Raw genomic sequence first — 15,826 nt, 5'->3', positions numbered from 1 at the left:
TTTTTTTCAGAATTATATTTTCAAGATTTTGATATTCTGGGATTTCAACATTTGGGATTATAGCATTCAGAATGGTGTCTTCTGGGATTAGGATCAGTTTCCCTTTGAACATAGTGAAGCTATGGACAAGTATGCTTTGGAACACATTGCAAGTTAAATAATAACATTTTGGAACCAAGGGATGAATAGTCCAAATCTTGATGTTTGAACATCCTGGTTGTTAGAGGTAGCAGAGATCCTGGAGATTTGGGGTCATCCTCCATGTATCACTGGAGAAGACCCCAGATAAAGGCAGTGACTTGTCCTGGCTCTCAGGAGACCCCCCCCAACTCTGGTTCATTAATTAACCGCTGAGTTAATTCAGCACACATTTATTGAGCGCTCTTGTGACAGGCACTGTTGAGGCTTGGAGGACGATAGAGGAAACAAAACAAACAGCTCTGCTTTCGCAGGGGCTTCCACATCAGCAGGAAAGACGGGCATTGAAGGAAATCAGCAAAATGGATGATATGTTGGTGAGAAATTCTAATGCGAAAAGATAAAGCAAGAGTGAGGATAAGCAGTGTTATGGGGCAGATGTTACCATTTCCTTTTTCTTTTTTTTTTTTTTTTTGTAAGACAGGGTCTCACTCTGCCACCCAAGCTGGAGAGCAATGGTGTGATCTCCACTCACTGCAACCTCCACCTCCCTGGTTCAAGACATTCTCCTGCCTCAGGCTCCAAGTAGCTGGGATTACAGGCATGTGCCACCACGCCCAGCTAATTTTTGTATTCTTTTATTCTTTTTATTTTTTGAGACGGAGTCTCACTCTGTCGCCCAGGCTGGAATGCGGTGGTGCGATCTCGGCTCACTGCAAGCTCCGCCTGCCGGGTTCACGCCATTCTCCTGTCTCAGCCTCCCGAGTAGCTGGGCCTACAGGCACCCGCCACCACACCCGGCTAATTCTTCATATTAGAGTAGAGATGGGGTTTCACCGTGTTAGCCAGGATGGTCTTGATTGCCTGACCTCGTGATCCGCCCATCTCGGCCTTCCAAAGAGCTGGGATTACAGGCATGAGCCCCCGCGCCCGGCCTCTTTTTTTTTTTTTTTGAGATGAAGACTTGCTCTTGTCCCCCAGGCTAGAGTGCAATGGTGCAATCTCGGTTCACTGCAACCTCCGCCTCCTGGGTTCAAGCAATTCTCCTGACTCAGCCTCCCGAGTAGCTGGGATTACACGCGCCCGACACCACACCTGGCTAATTTTTGTGTTTTTAGTAGAGATGGGGATTCACCATGTTGGCCAGGCAGGTCTTGAACTCCTGACCTCAGGTGATCTGCCCACCTCGGCCTCCCAAAGTGCTGGGATTACAGGCGTGAGCCACAGCGCCTGGCCTCTTTTTTTTTTTTTTTTTTTTTTTTTCTTTTTTGAGAGGGAGTCTCGCTCTGTCACCCAGGCTGGAGAGTGCAGTGGCATGATCTCAGCTCATTGCAACCTCCGCCTCCTGGGTTCAAGCAATTCTCCTGCCTCAGCCTCCGAGTAGCTGGGACTACAGGCACACAGCCCCATGCCCGGCTAATTTTTGTAATTTTAGTGGAGATGAGATTTCACCATATTGGTCAGGCTGGTCTCAAACTCCTGAGCTCAGATGACCACCTGCCTTGGCCTCCCAAAGTGCTGGGATTACAGGCGTGAGCCATCGCTGCTGGCCTAATTTTTGTACTCTTAGTAGACACGTGGTTTTGCCATGTTGGCCAGGCTGGTCTTGAACTTCTGACCTGAGGTGATCTGGCCACCTCAGCCTCCCAAAATCCTGGGATTACAGGCGTGAGCCACCACACCCGGCCTTTAGTCACATTTATTTGAGAAACATATGAAAACACAGCACATCACTTCGTATGTCACTTTATACAGTAAAACAGACAATTATAAAATACATGTTTTTGTGGCCAGGCACAGTGGCTCATGCATGTAATTCCAGTATTTTGGGAGGCCGAAGTGGGAGAACTGCTTGAGCCCAGGAGTTCAAGACCAGCTTGGGCAACACAGTGAGACCCCATTTCTGAAAAAATTTAAAAATCAGCTGGGCCTGGTGATGTGTACCTGAAGTCCCTGCTACTTGGGAGGCCTAGGTAGGAGGATCGGTTGAACCCAGGCGTTTGAGGCTACAGTGAGCTATGGTCGCACAACTGCACTCCAGCCTGGGTGACAGGGTAAGACCCTACCTCAAAACAAAACAAAAAAAAGTGCCGGGCGCGGTGGCTCACACCTATAATCCCAGCACTTTGGGAGGCCAAGGCGGGCGGATCACCTGAGGTCAGGAGTTCAAGATCAGCCTGGCCCACATGGTGAAACTCCGTCTCTACTAAAAATACAAAAATTAGCCAGGTGTGATGGCGGGAGCCTGTGATCACAGCTACTCAGGAGGCTGAGGCAGGAGAATCACTTGAACCCGGGAGGTGGAGGTTGCAGGGAGCCAAGATCGTGCCATTGCACTACAGCCTGGGCAATAAGAGCGAAACTCCGTCTCAAAATACAAAAAAAGAAAAAAAAAGATAGTTATGGGCAAATGGGTGGAGATAGTCCATATGAGTTGGCTGACTTTTACCATCATGAACTATATTTTGAAGTCTCGCATCACAATGAACAGCTGCTTTTCTTCTTTTAGGACAAGAGTCTCTTCGGAGAATATGTTCACATTCGTTTTCCATGTGGCGTTGTTCTTTTTGAAACTTTTCTATGATTTGATGTATACCAACATGAGCATTTCCTATTAAATTTTCCCATCTTCTGTGCCATGCTTCTGTGTTGTTTTGGGTAGCAAAATTCTATTCCTCATGCACTCAGACACCACAGATCTGGTGGATGCTGAGGTTTAAACAGCAACACCATTGTGCAAGCATCTCAGCCTACCATGCACATTATATTTTTGAACCAGTCAGCAACTTTGTTGGCTTCTTCAGGCAAATGTGGCTTTAATTCATTAAGAACTCCCTAGGGCTGGGTGTGGTGGCTTACACCTGTAATCCCAGCACTTTGGGTGGCCGAGGCAGGTGGATCACCTGAGGTCAGGAGTTCGAGACCAGCCTGACCAACGTGGTGAAACCTTGTCTCTACTAAAAATACAAAATTAGCCGGGCATGGTGGCGCATGCCTGTAATCCCAGCTACTCGGGAGGCTGAGGCAGGAGAATTGCTTGAACCCAGGAGATGGAGGTTGCCCAGCCTGGGCAACAAGAGCAAGACTCTGTCTCAAAAAAAAAAAAAAAATTAGCTGGGCATGGTGGCATAGGCATGTAACCCCAGCTACTTGGGTGGCTGAGGCAGGAGAATCACTTGAACCAAGGAGATGGAGGCTGTAATGAGCTGAGATCACACCATTGCACTCCAGCTTGGGCAACAAGAATTAAACTCCATCTCAAAAAAAAAAAAAAAAAAAAAGTTCCCAGAGTGTCATCAGCCGGAAGGAATGCCAATGTAGTCAAATGGCACATTTTTTCTCTTTTTTTCTTTTTCATTAGAGTTGGGGTCTCACTCTGTCACCCAGGCTGGAGTGCATGTCACAATCGTGGCTCACTACAGCCTCAACTTCCTAGGCTCAAGCGATCCTGCTGCCTCAGCCTTCTAAAGCACTGGGATTACAGGCACACGCTACCACATGATACATTTTTTAAATGAATGTTTTTGTTGTTATCGTATCACGTGGCCAATCCATACATCTGAATTTTCTGCCAAATACATTGGGTTGGATGGAAAAAAATAAACTTTATTGGTAACACCTTGAAATTCACTTTTAGAAGCCTCGATTGCACCTAATTCTAATCTGTCATGGTTTGGCAATTTGTTTAGACATTAGGGATTTTAGTCTTTGGGGATTTGATCTTTCGAGATTTCAACATTTGGGATTATGGCATTCTGGACTGCGTCTTTTGGGATTATGATCCCAACCCACTCATAGTCACTTTGGAGATTTCTTCCTGAGTTTAACAGCCCCGATCTGTCTCTGAGAGATTAGAAGTGGCTGCCTGTACTCTGACACTCTTGGCACTGAGAGGTGGAGTCTATTTCCTGTCCCCTAGAAGTTGAGCCAGTCCTGTGTCTTGCTTTGGCCAATAGCATGCGGTGGAGGTGATGCTGTGTCAACTCCAGGGCTCGCCTTTGTCTTGTATGCTCAGGATGTTCCCTCGTGGAACCCAGCCCTCAGCTGCATGGAAAGGCCATGTAGAGGAGAACCAAGGTGCTCAGCCTGGTCACGACCGCAGATGATGGCAACCCCAGCTGTCTCCAGAGAAAAGAACTGCCCAGTTGAACCTAGCCACCCCACAATATTGTGACGGATAATAAATGGTGGTTGTAGCCAGGTCACTGTGGCTCACATCTGTAATCCCAGCATTTTGAGAAGCCAAGGTAGGAGAATTGCTTGAGCCCAGGAGTTCAAGACCAGCCTGAGCAACATAGCAAAACCTTGTCTCTACAAAAAATTTAAAAGTTAGCCAGTATGGTGGTATGCACCTGTGGTCCCAGCTACTGGGGCGGCTGAGGTAGAAGGATCCCTTGAGCCAGGAAGGTTGAGGCTACAGTGAGCCATGATCACACCATCTCACTCCAGCCTGGGCAACAGAGTGAGACCCCAACTCAAAAAAATAAAAAAAATTCATGCCAATATATAGTGAACACATGACAGACATTCACTTACCTCGTTAATGAGGGACCCACCAGGGCAGTCAAGCTGGTCCAAAGGAAGATGCGAGAGACTGAAATATACACAGATGCTCCTTGACTTACAATAGGGTTATGTTCCAAAAAGCCAATGGTAAGCTGAAAATATCTTAAGTCAAAAATGCATTTAATGCCCCAATAAATTGATCGTAAATTCGAAAATTGTTAAGTCAAACTGTCGTAAGTCAGAGGTCATCTGTACAGTTAATGAAAGAAGGAATGCTGGAATAAAATTGTGAAGTATAACACAAGAAGGTTAACGCCCTACAAGGCAATAAAATGACAACATTGGAAATTATCTTTTCTTCCAGATGGAAATAATTTCCATTTCTATGGAACAAAAAATATTCTATGAGCTAACATCTAACTTTGCAGAGTCTAGGCCCTAACAGTAAATAGTAAGTTTAAAAAATTACATTTCTTGACTGGGCGTGGTGCCTCATGCCTGTAATCCCAGCACTTTGGGAGGCCAAGGTGGGCGGATCACCTGAGGTTAGGAGTTCGAGACCAGCCTGGCCAATATGGCGAAACCCCATCTCTAATAAAAATACAAAAATTAGCTGGGCGTGGTGGTGGGTGCCTGTAATCCCAGCTACTCGGGAGGCTGAGGCAGAAGAGTCGTTTGAACCCGGGTGGCGGAGGTTGCAGTGAGCCGAGATTGCACCACTGCACTCCAGTCTAGGTAACAGAGCAAACTCCATCTCAAATAATAATAATAATAATAATAATAATAATAATAATACATTTCTCTAGAGCAGCAAAGTACTGTGGCCTGTGGGCCAAATCTGGTCCTCTACCTGTTGTTATAAATGAAGTGGGAACACAGGCATACTCATCTGTTTATACATTGCCCAAAGCTGCTTTTTTACTACAACAGCAGAGTCAAGTCATTGCAACAGTCTTGCCCACAAAGTCTAAAATTTTAACCATCTGACCCTTTTCAGGAAGTTTTCTGACCCTTGCCCCAGAAGACCTCTGAGCTGTGGTTCTTAAAGTGTTGTCCCTGGATCAGCAGCATTAGCCCCCAAGAGCTATGAGAAAGGTAAATACTGGGGCTGACTCCAGACCCACTGAGTCGGATACACCAGGAGTGGACCAGCACTCTGGGTTTAGCACATTCTCCTGGGGTCTTGATTTGCACTCAAGTTTGAGAAACTCTGCCTTTGAGAGTCAGATGACCTTTGGGCTGACTTGAGGACAATGCAGTAATTTTGTATGACATCCAAAGGGCACTCAGCATCCCAAGTTTGGTATAAATTTTCTTTATGGCCGGGCGCGGTGGCTCAAGCCTGTAATCCCAGCACTTTGGGAGGCTGAGATGGGCAGATCACGAGGTCAGGAGATCGAGACCATCCTGGCTAACACGGTGAAACCCCATCTCTACTAACAAATACAAAAATCTAGCTGGGCAAGGTGGCGGGCGCCTGTAGTCCCAGCTCTTCGGGAGGCTGAGGCAGGAGAATGGCGTAAACCCGGGAGGCGGAGCTTGCAGTGAGCTGAGATCCGGCCACTGCACTCCAGCCTGGGCGACAGAGTGAGACTCCGTCTCAAAAAAAAAAAATTTTTTTTTCTTTATATGGTACGTGGGGGAAATGGCGGGTAGTGAGATTGGGGAGCTAGGCCGATGGCAGATCATGCCAAGGAAGGAAGTTCAGCTGTCATCTTTCCACTGATGGCTTTGGCACAGGAATGGTGATCAGATTTTCATTTTAGAAAGACCTCTCTGTTTACATCCGTTGGGATGTAAACCAGTCAGAACTAAGGGTGGGAAGATGGTGAGGTTAGAGGAGCACAAAAAGATGGGAAGGTTTGTATCTAGTGAAGAGCTTGTACCTGAAACCCTGAATCCAGGCTGGAGATACTTTGTGAACTCCTGGATACAGCTATGCCTTAAGCTAGAGAAAATGCATAGACTTCCCGAAGAAGCCATCCAGAACAGGGTGCTGCAGTGGAGACCAGTAACAGGGGAAGGCATGGAAAGATCTTAAGGTCACGGGATCTGCCAAACGATGTGAATGGTGAGAGACAGGAAATGTTATCCCAAAGGTATATCTCTGATTTGTTGGATTGGGTAGAAAGGGACAGTCTAGGAGGAGCGCCTAACTGCATGGAGAACCTCATCTCTCACTGCTCTCAGCCTGATAGGAGACAGAGAGACACACAAATGACCCCCAGCCAGGGGAAGGACTGCTCTTCCATGGGCACCACGGGCGTGCCTTTCCTCTCCTTCGTTTCCATCTGCATGCCTTTGTGGAAAGTATAGCAGGGAGGTGAAGTCCACACCCCTCCTGGCAAAGCAACGCAGTGGGTAAAATCCCCTGGCTTCCTTTAGGAACTTTAAATATGCAAGTCAAAGAACTTCTGAGGCACCCACAGATGACTATCAGATCCTTCTTCCCTTTCACACATCCTACATTGCATCACTTGATCACAAAGTCAGATCGATACTCTCTCTCTCTATCTGTCTATCTATCTATCGGTCTATCTATCTATAATTTTGAGACAGGGTCTCATTTGTCCCCCCGGCTGGAGTGTAGTGGTGTGATTGTAGCTCACTGCAGCCTTGAGGGCTCAAGCAATCCTCCCACCTCAGCCTCCTCCCCATAGCTGAGACTACAGGCATATGCCACCACACCCAGCTAGTTTTTTAAATTTCTATTTATTTATTTATTTATTTATTTTAGTGGAGATGAGGTCTCATTATGTTGCCCGGGCTGGTCTTGAACTCCTGGGCTCAAGCGATCCTCCTGCCTCAGCCTCCCAAGGTGCTGTGATTGCAGGTGCGAGCCGCTGCTCCCGACCTCCCCTGGCTTCTGTGTTCAATGCTCCTCGCCTTAAATTCTGGCTCTGTCCCCTTGACAAGCTATTGAAATTTCTCTGAGTCTCTGTTTCTTTATCTGTAATTTTGTGATAGCAAGCCGCACCTCCCAGCACGGTCGTGAGGAATACATATTGAGATATCAAATGCAAAGTGCTTTTCCAGATGCCTGCTACATGGTAAGTGTTTAATCAGGGGTGGATACTATGATACTCATTCTGGGGCCTCCAAACAGACAAACATTTCTGGACTAACTGGCTTGTGACATGGATTGTTTCCTTCCAATTTAAAATGCTTTCTTTTAATGAAAGTTTAAAAAAATAATAAAAGCGTAATTACCACTTGATAGGTAATTACTATGCTGGGCTTGTGCTACAATTCAATACAACTGATTTGCATAGAAGATCATGTTGCTGCTGGTAGCACTACTGATACATTAGTTACACAGTAATTTTAGATTTAACTTCATGGCAAGATTCTAGGGATGACAGCCTCCTGGGAGAGGGGGAGGGGCATCCTACCACCTGTCGTCAGCTGCCACCATGAGTACCATGATCTTGTACAAATTGGAGGAAGGGTTGAGACATGGGACTGAGGCTTCATCTGACTTTAAAAAATTCAGTTTGTTTTAATTCTGTCCAAATATAGAAGCAATACACACTCAGTGTGGTAAAGAGGGTAAAACAAGGTGGAAAGAAGGAAAAAAAAGATTTTTTAAAAAGACAAACACTGTTGGTTTTTTGGTATAACATATACGCTCCAAATCTTTTTCCTTGATATTTGGAATGTAATGGTGAGAATGTCATTTAGTTCAATGATGCACATGATATACCCAAGGCAGTGTCTGGGGCTTAGTTCCTGCTCAGGAAATGAAAGTGTTGTTGTTATTATTATTATTATTAGTATTAGTATTACAGGATATCTGATTTTTGTATTCTGGCCTTTGTATGGCACAACTGCAATAATTTTTCCATTTGATTAAAATGAAAAAGCCCTCATAAGCATTATTTTAAGTGGTTGTACCATATTCTGTTCCATACAAGTTTCATGCATATAAATTATTTCAAATTGTTTGCTCTTATGAATATTAATGAACATCTTTATGCACAAGGTCTTTTCTATGTTCAAGTTATCACATTATATTAGTCAGGGTTCTCCAGAGAAACAGAACCATTAGGAGACATGGGTATAGAAAGGCGGGGACTCATGCCTGTAATCCCAGCACATTGGGAGACCGAGGAAAGGAGGATTGCTTGAGCCCAGGATTTTGAGACCAGTCTAGGCAACATAGGGGGACCCCCATCTTTACAAAAAAAAATGTTTAAAAATTAGCCAGGCGTGGTGGTACACGCCTGTAGTCCCAGCTAGTTGGGAGGCTGAGGTGGGAGGATCACTTGAGCTCGCAAGGATGAGGCTGTAGTGAGCCGACGTGACAGTACCACTGTACTCCAGCCTGGGCGACAGAGTGAGACTCCGTCTCAAAAAAAAAAAAAGAGAAAGAGAGAGATTGACCATAAGGAATTGGCTCACATGATTGCAGAGGCTGAGAAGTTCCAGGATCTGCCGTCTGTAAGCTGGAGAGCCAGAAAAGCATGTGGTGTAGTTCCTATTCCAGTCTAAAGGCCCAAAAATCAGGACAGCAAATGATGTTAGGAGAGCCGATAATGTCAGGAGAGCCGATGATGTCAGGAGAGCCAATGATGTAAGTTACAGTCCAAGTGCAAGAGAAGACCAATGTCCCACCTCAAAGACAGGTGGGGAGAGAAAATTCTCCCTTTTGTTCTATTTAGGCCTCCCACTGATTGGATGAGGCCCACCCACATTAGGAGGACAGTCTGCTTTCCAGAGTCCACTGACTCAGGTGTTCCTCTCGTCCAGAAATGCCCTCGCAGACACACCCAGAGTAAGCTGCGTCCAGACATTTCGGCATCTTCATTCAGTCAAGTTGACAAGTGAAATTAACCATTGTACACATGATTCCTTGCACTCTTGTCCAGTTCTGAAATTGAGGATTGAGACCAGCCATGGGCAACATGGTGAGACTCCATCTCTACAAAAAGTACGAAAAAAGCCAGGTGTGGCAATTCATGCCTGTGGGCTCAGCTACTCAGGAACCTGAGGTAGGAGGATCACTTGAACTTAGGAGCTTGAGGCTGTAGTGAGCTATGATCGTGCCACTGCACTCCAGCCTGGGTGACAGAGGTGACCCTATCTCAAAACAAAACAAAGCAAATTGAGGATTCTGAGATGGAGGACCCTTTCTGGAAGTCTGGTTGGAACCTATAACAGAGCTGCAGGACTCAATGTCTACTTCAACTGTGGGGACACGCATACTCTGGTGGAAGCATGAGTTGGTTTAACTCTTCTGGGAGTCTGACAGTATGCTTCAAAAATATTTAAATGAAATAGTCTAGATTGGACTGTTTGGTTGCAATTGACAGAAATGCATCTCTAGTGTAAGGAAAAATAAATGTTATTGTCTGTTGGACCTAGAAGTCTAGGGTTTCAGGCATGGCGGGATCCAGGGTTCAACTGATGTCAATGGGACCCCATGGTACTTTCTCCTTCTCACATCCTTGCTTTCTTTTGGGTTGGCTCCATTCGTACGCCAGCTCTTCTTGCACGGTGATAAGACAGTGTTAGAAGCAGTCTAACTGCATTCTTTTTGTGGCATCCCCAGTGGAAACAGCATTTCTTTCACCAATTATACAAATAGATGACCCAAAACAAAGGCTCACGTAGACTGATCTGAGTTATGTCCAGGTCTAGACCATTCTTCCTGCTAGAAGGATTTAACGCTTTGATGCCTGGGCTTGGGTCCATAGAGTAAATGAAATTCCACCAGTAAAAGTGTGAATCCTGCCTCTAGATGTTGGAGACAAGGATGCTCTGTCAGCAAAACAATGTCCTGCACAGTCTCTGAGCTTCCAACTTTATTGAGCTATAATTCACATACCATAAAGACTGCATGCTTAGCCTTTTCCATTATACATTCAGTAGCTTTTAGTATATTCATGGAGTTGTTCAACCATCAGTACTATCCAATTCCAAAACATTTTCATCATCCCCCCAAAAAACTCTGCACCCAATAGCAGTCACTCCCCATTCTTCCATCTCCCAGTCCCCGGCAGCCACAAATCTACTTTCTGTCTATATGGATTTACCTGTTCTGGACATTTCATACAACTGGAATCATACAATATGTGTTCTTTTGTGTCCAGCTTCTTTCGCTTAATGTGATATTTTCAAGGTTCCTGGTTTGTAGCATGTATCAGAACTTCATTCCTTCTCATGATGCAATAACATTTTATTGTATGGAGAGACACATTTTTGTTGTTTATTCATCAATTGATGGACATTTTGTTTTTTTCCACTTTTGTCTATTATGAATAATGCTGTTATGAACATTTGTGTACTTTTTTTTTTTTTCTTTGTGGACATGCGTTTTCATTTCCCTTGAGCATATCCCTAGGAGTGGAATAACTGGGTGGTAGGGTAACTCATTTTTGGCCTTTTTGAGGAGCTGCCAGACTGTCTTCCCCAGCGGCCACACCACTGTTCCCATTACATTCCGATAAATAGAGAAGAAGGGTTCCAATTTCTCCACATCCTCACCAACACTTGCTGTTATCTATCTTTGGTTTTAGCCCTCCTAGTCCCTCTGACGTGGTCTCTCACTGTGGTTTTATTTGCCTTTCTCTAATAACAGCCTGGGATTTTTCCTTTTCCCGGCTGGTGGTGGCTAAAGTTGGGATAAAACTCTGCATGTGAGTCTCGGTTTATGTGTATGTGCTGGCTTTTGTGCATAGCCAATATTGAGAATCTGGCCCTAGTGACTTCAGTGCACAAGGATTTACCCTAGACTGGTGTCTGCAACAAAACACCGTAAGCTGAGTAGCTTATAAACAGCAGAAATTCATTACTCACAGCTCTGGAGGCTGGAAGTCCAAGATCAAGGCTCCAGGAAATTCAGGTGAGGGCTTTCTGGTTCATAGATGGCTCCTTCTTTCTATGTCCTCACATGGTAGGAGGTTAAGGGGTCTCTCTCAGGCATATATATACAGAGAGAGAGAGAGAAAGAGAGAGAGAGAGAGAGCGAGAGAAAGTCTTGCTCTGCAGCCCAGGCGGGCACAAACACGGCTCACTGCAGCCCTGGCCTCCCAGGCTCAAGCAATCCTCCAGTCTCTGGCTTCCGAGTAGCTGGGACTACTGGGACTGCAGGCATGTGCCACCACACCCAACTAATTTTCTTTCTTATTTATTTATTTTTTATTTTTTGAGTCAGAGTTTCCCTTTTGTTGCCCAGGCTGTGGTACAGTGGCGAAATCTCAGCTCACTACAACCTCTGCCTCCTGGGTTCAAGCGATCCTTCTGCCTCAGGCTCCTGAGTAGCTGGGGTTATAGGTGCCTGCCACCATACCTGGCTAATTTTTGTATTTTTAGTACAGATGGGGTTTCACCATGTTGGCGAGGCTGGTCTCAAACTCCTGACCTCAGGTGATCTGACTGCCTCGGCTTCCCAAAGTGCTGGGATTACAGGCGTGAGCTGCTGCACCCAGCCACACCCAACCAATTGAAATATATATGTGTGTGTGTGTGTCTGTGTGTGTATATGTGTGTGTGTGTGTGTATATTAGAATTGGGGTCTTGCTGTATTGCCCAAGTTGGTCTCAAACTCCTGGGCTCAAGCCATCCTCCCACCTCAGCCTCCCAAAATGCTGGGATTACAGGCCTGAACCACTGCGCCCGGCCCTTAGGCCTTTCTTGTAAGGGCACTAATCCCATGATGAGGGCTCCAATCGCATGCCCTAATCACCTGGCCAAGGCTCCACCTCTTTACACCATCACCTTGGGGGTTAGGATTTCAACCTAGGAATTTGGGGGAGGACACAAACTTTTAGACCATAGAATTGGGTCTCCCAAAAACAGACTATGAGATTGCATGCACGGAATTTGTTGGGGAATGTGCTCTGAGAATCAACACCTGCCAGGGCTGCAGGGAACAGGATTGAGCAGAGGGAGAAGGTGAACTGAGGTTTTGTGGACAGCCCTGAACCTGGGATGGCCCTCAGAGGTGTCACACATTGGAGGAAGGAGGCTGGGCTCTGAACTCCTGTGTTGGCCAGAGATGGCATGGGAGCTCTCCCTGGGAGGAGGGCATCCGTGGGTAAGGCAGTTTCTTTGACCAAGGAAAATGCCCAGTGAGGGACTCAGCCACAAACTGTCAGGGGCAATGTTCCCAGCAGCTGGGAGAATGAGCACTGTAGTTTTTTTTTTTTTTTCTTGGAGCCAGAGTCTCCCTCTGTTGCCCAGGCTGGAGTGCAGTGGTGCAATCTCGGCTCACTGCAACCTCTGCCTCCTAGGTTCAAGTGATTCTTGTGCCTCAGCCTCCTGAGTTGCTGGGACTACAGTCATGAGCTGCCAGGCCTGGCTAATTTTTGTATTTTTAGTAGAGACAGGGTTTCACTATGTTGGCCAGGCTGGTCTCGAACTCCTGACCTCAAATGATCCGCCAAATTCAGCCTCCTGAAGTGCCAGGATTACAGGCATAAGCCACCGTGCCTGGCCGTGCACTGCAGTCTTTTTTTTTTTTTTTTTTTTTTTTGAGACGGAGTCTCGCTGTGTCGCCCAGGCTGGAGTGCAGTGGCCGGATCTCAGCTCACTGCAAGCTCCGCCTCCCGGGTTCACGCCATTCTCCTGCCTCAGCCTCCCGAGTAGTTGGGACTACAGGCGCCCGCCACCGCGCCCGGCTAGTTTTTTGTATTTTTTAGTAGAGACGGGGTTTCACCGTGTTAGCCAGGATGGTCTCGATCTCCTGACCTCGTGATCCGCCCGTCTCGGCCTCCCAAAGTGCTGGGATTACAGGCTTGAGCCACCGCGCCCGGCTGCACTGCAGTCTTGAAGGGTGGGGGCAGGGACGATGCCTCTGGCTTCTGTTCTGTACTGTCCACCCCTTGCACTGTGAGATCGCTTGTTTAATGTACTAAGTTCACCCTGCATGGAAACAGCTTGTTATGAGCTGAATTTTGTTTTTCTTCCCTGCACATTTCAAATGAAGTTCTAACTCCCAGGACCTCAGAAATGAGCCTGCATTTGAACATAGGGTCTTTAAGGAGCTGATTAAATGAGAATGAGGTCACATGAGCCCTAATCCAATATAACTGGTGTCCTTACAAGAAGAGGCGATTAGGACACAGACACACACAGAGGGAAGACCACGTGAGGACACAGGGAGAAGACGGCCATCTGCAAGCCAAGGAGAGAAACCAACCACGCCGACCTTGATCTCACACGCCCAGCCTCCAGAAATGTGAGGAAATAGGTTTCCGTTGTTTAAGCCTTCCAGTCTGTCGTGCTTTGTTATGGCAGCCCCGGGAAACGAATACAGAGTCCCTCCAGGATTCTGGCTGGGAAATTTACTAGAGGAAAGAAAGTTCATGGAACCAACCCAGCTCTCTGGGGGCCACAGCTGATGTTCTTCTCCATCCTCTGCTAGGGTCCCCTCACCCTGCCCCAGGCCCTGTGTTGGTCCTAGCGTAACCTGGTTCCTAGGGTAACCTGGAACCAGGAGGTGACTCAGATTCTCATCCTTGGAGGGTCTGAGCTCCTGGCCGTCATGCCTTTTGCAGGCTGTGGCTGCTGCTGTTGCAATCTCTATGGAAGCTAAGCAGAGGAGGTCGGAGAGAGCCCCACCCGCTCTGTGTGTAATAGCAGCCCTGCTGCCTCCTGCCACTCCGTCCTAGCCTGCAGACTGCTTCATGAGGAGCCCGAAGTGACCAGGAGGAAGCAGAGCTTCAAGTTGAATGGGACCTCTCTATATCCCCTGGTGGAAACATGAACTCTTCAGAGAAACTGCATCTTTAGACCTCCAGAGTGAAGGTGGCAGGAGTGGGAGGCACACCCCTTAGGCGGTCACCGAGAACACGCTCAGCAGGGCCGTACCTCCGGCCATCCCTTGGTTCCTGGACTAATGCGTTCTCCATTTTAGGAACACTGCATGCTACCTTGGTTGTTGATTTAGGGGGTATGTTACATTCCAGGAGGTGGTGCCCCAAAGTCTCAGAAACAAAAGAAAATTCGTGTAAAAGTAGACCACGCAGTTCACACCCACATTGTTTAAGGTTCAGTTGTGTGTGTGTTTATATATAGATAGATAGTTTAGAGATGGGGCTTTGATCTGTTGTACAAGCTGGAATGTCTCTAGGCTGCCACCTTTACTGTGCTTTCAAAAGATCTTTCTATTGCCTTATCACACTGGCAGCTTCCAGGCGGTAAAGGTGATGGGACTGGGAATCCCAGGGTTATATGATTACCTCCCTATCTCTGTCTCCTCTTCTGCTGCTACTTTTTTTTTTTTTTTTTTTTTTTTTTTTTTTTTTACCTGTATAGATGGGGTTTCACCATGTCGTCCAGGCTGGGCTTGAACTCAGCCCAGACTGGGCTCAAGGGATCCTCCTGCCTCAGCCTCTCGAAGTGCTGGGATTATAGACGTGAGCCAGGAGCACCCGGCCATACCTTCTCTTCTGTAAAGTGGGTCTCTTGGTCCAAGGTGTTGCTATGCAGGATCCCACCTCAGTGAATTAAACGCTGTGAAAGTCATGGGCTAGAGGTTCCAGAGAGAGCCTGTGGGTATGGAGCAGCGTGGGTTCGGGGCAACACGATCCGGAACAGCACGGGTTCGGGGCAACACGATCTGGAACAGCGTCGGTTTGGGGCAACACGATCTGGAACAGCGTCGGTTCTGGAACAGCGTCGGTGCTGGAACAGCATCAGTTCGGGGCAACAGGATCTGCTGAGCCTTGCAGGGTAGAAGGGGCCCAGTGGAACCAATTGGCCACTGAGTGGTAGGTGGGTCTCGAGGAATGGTGCCGTATGGGCAGCTCAGCATTGCTGTGTTGTGGGTGGGAGCAGTTAGGTGAGCTGTGGTGTGTGTGTGCTGCTGAGCCCGGGCATAGCCCCCATCCCTGCCACCTCGGCTATTCTGTTCATGTGCCCACTGTACCAGCGGCAGGGTGGTAATTTCAGAGGCTGGCTGACATCTGTGGGCAGTCATTCTGCTTGTTTAGCCGCTGAGTGCCTCCTGCGTGGTGACTGCTCTCTAGCGAACATTAACATGGATTGAAAGACCTTCACACTCCGGGCCGTGTGAGTGAGCCCATCCACGTGTCTCTTCCCCAGTCCTCCCTGTCCTGGACACCGTTTGTCTTCCAGTTTCTTACCAAGCAGACAAGCCACTGGCCCTGCCCAAGGATCTATGTACGTATATATGTGTATCTATATGCATATGTGTATGTGTGCATGGATTTATGTA

The 15,826-nt window shown here is 47.1% G+C and overlaps 1 long non-coding RNA gene across 1 annotated transcript; it reads right to left on the bottom strand.

Annotated features, from left to right (window-relative positions):
- Window positions 1-379: 379 nt before the first annotated feature.
- Window positions 380-14,702, bottom strand: LOC139359782 (uncharacterized). Its single transcript, XR_011616195.1, has 3 exons — window positions 13,964-14,702; window positions 4,675-4,732; window positions 380-525 (listed from the first exon to the last, which is right to left on the bottom strand). It is a non-coding gene; the product is annotated as an uncharacterized lncRNA (long non-coding RNA).
- Window positions 14,703-15,826: the final 1,124 nt, after the last annotated feature.

This window comes from Macaca nemestrina, chromosome 18 (assembly GCF_043159975.1).
Source record: "Macaca nemestrina isolate mMacNem1 chromosome 18, mMacNem.hap1, whole genome shotgun sequence".
In the NCBI taxonomy this organism is placed as follows: domain Eukaryota; kingdom Metazoa; phylum Chordata; class Mammalia; order Primates; family Cercopithecidae; genus Macaca; species Macaca nemestrina.
Note: the sequence above shows the minus strand (reverse complement) of the source record. Positions and strands in the feature narration are given on the sequence as shown.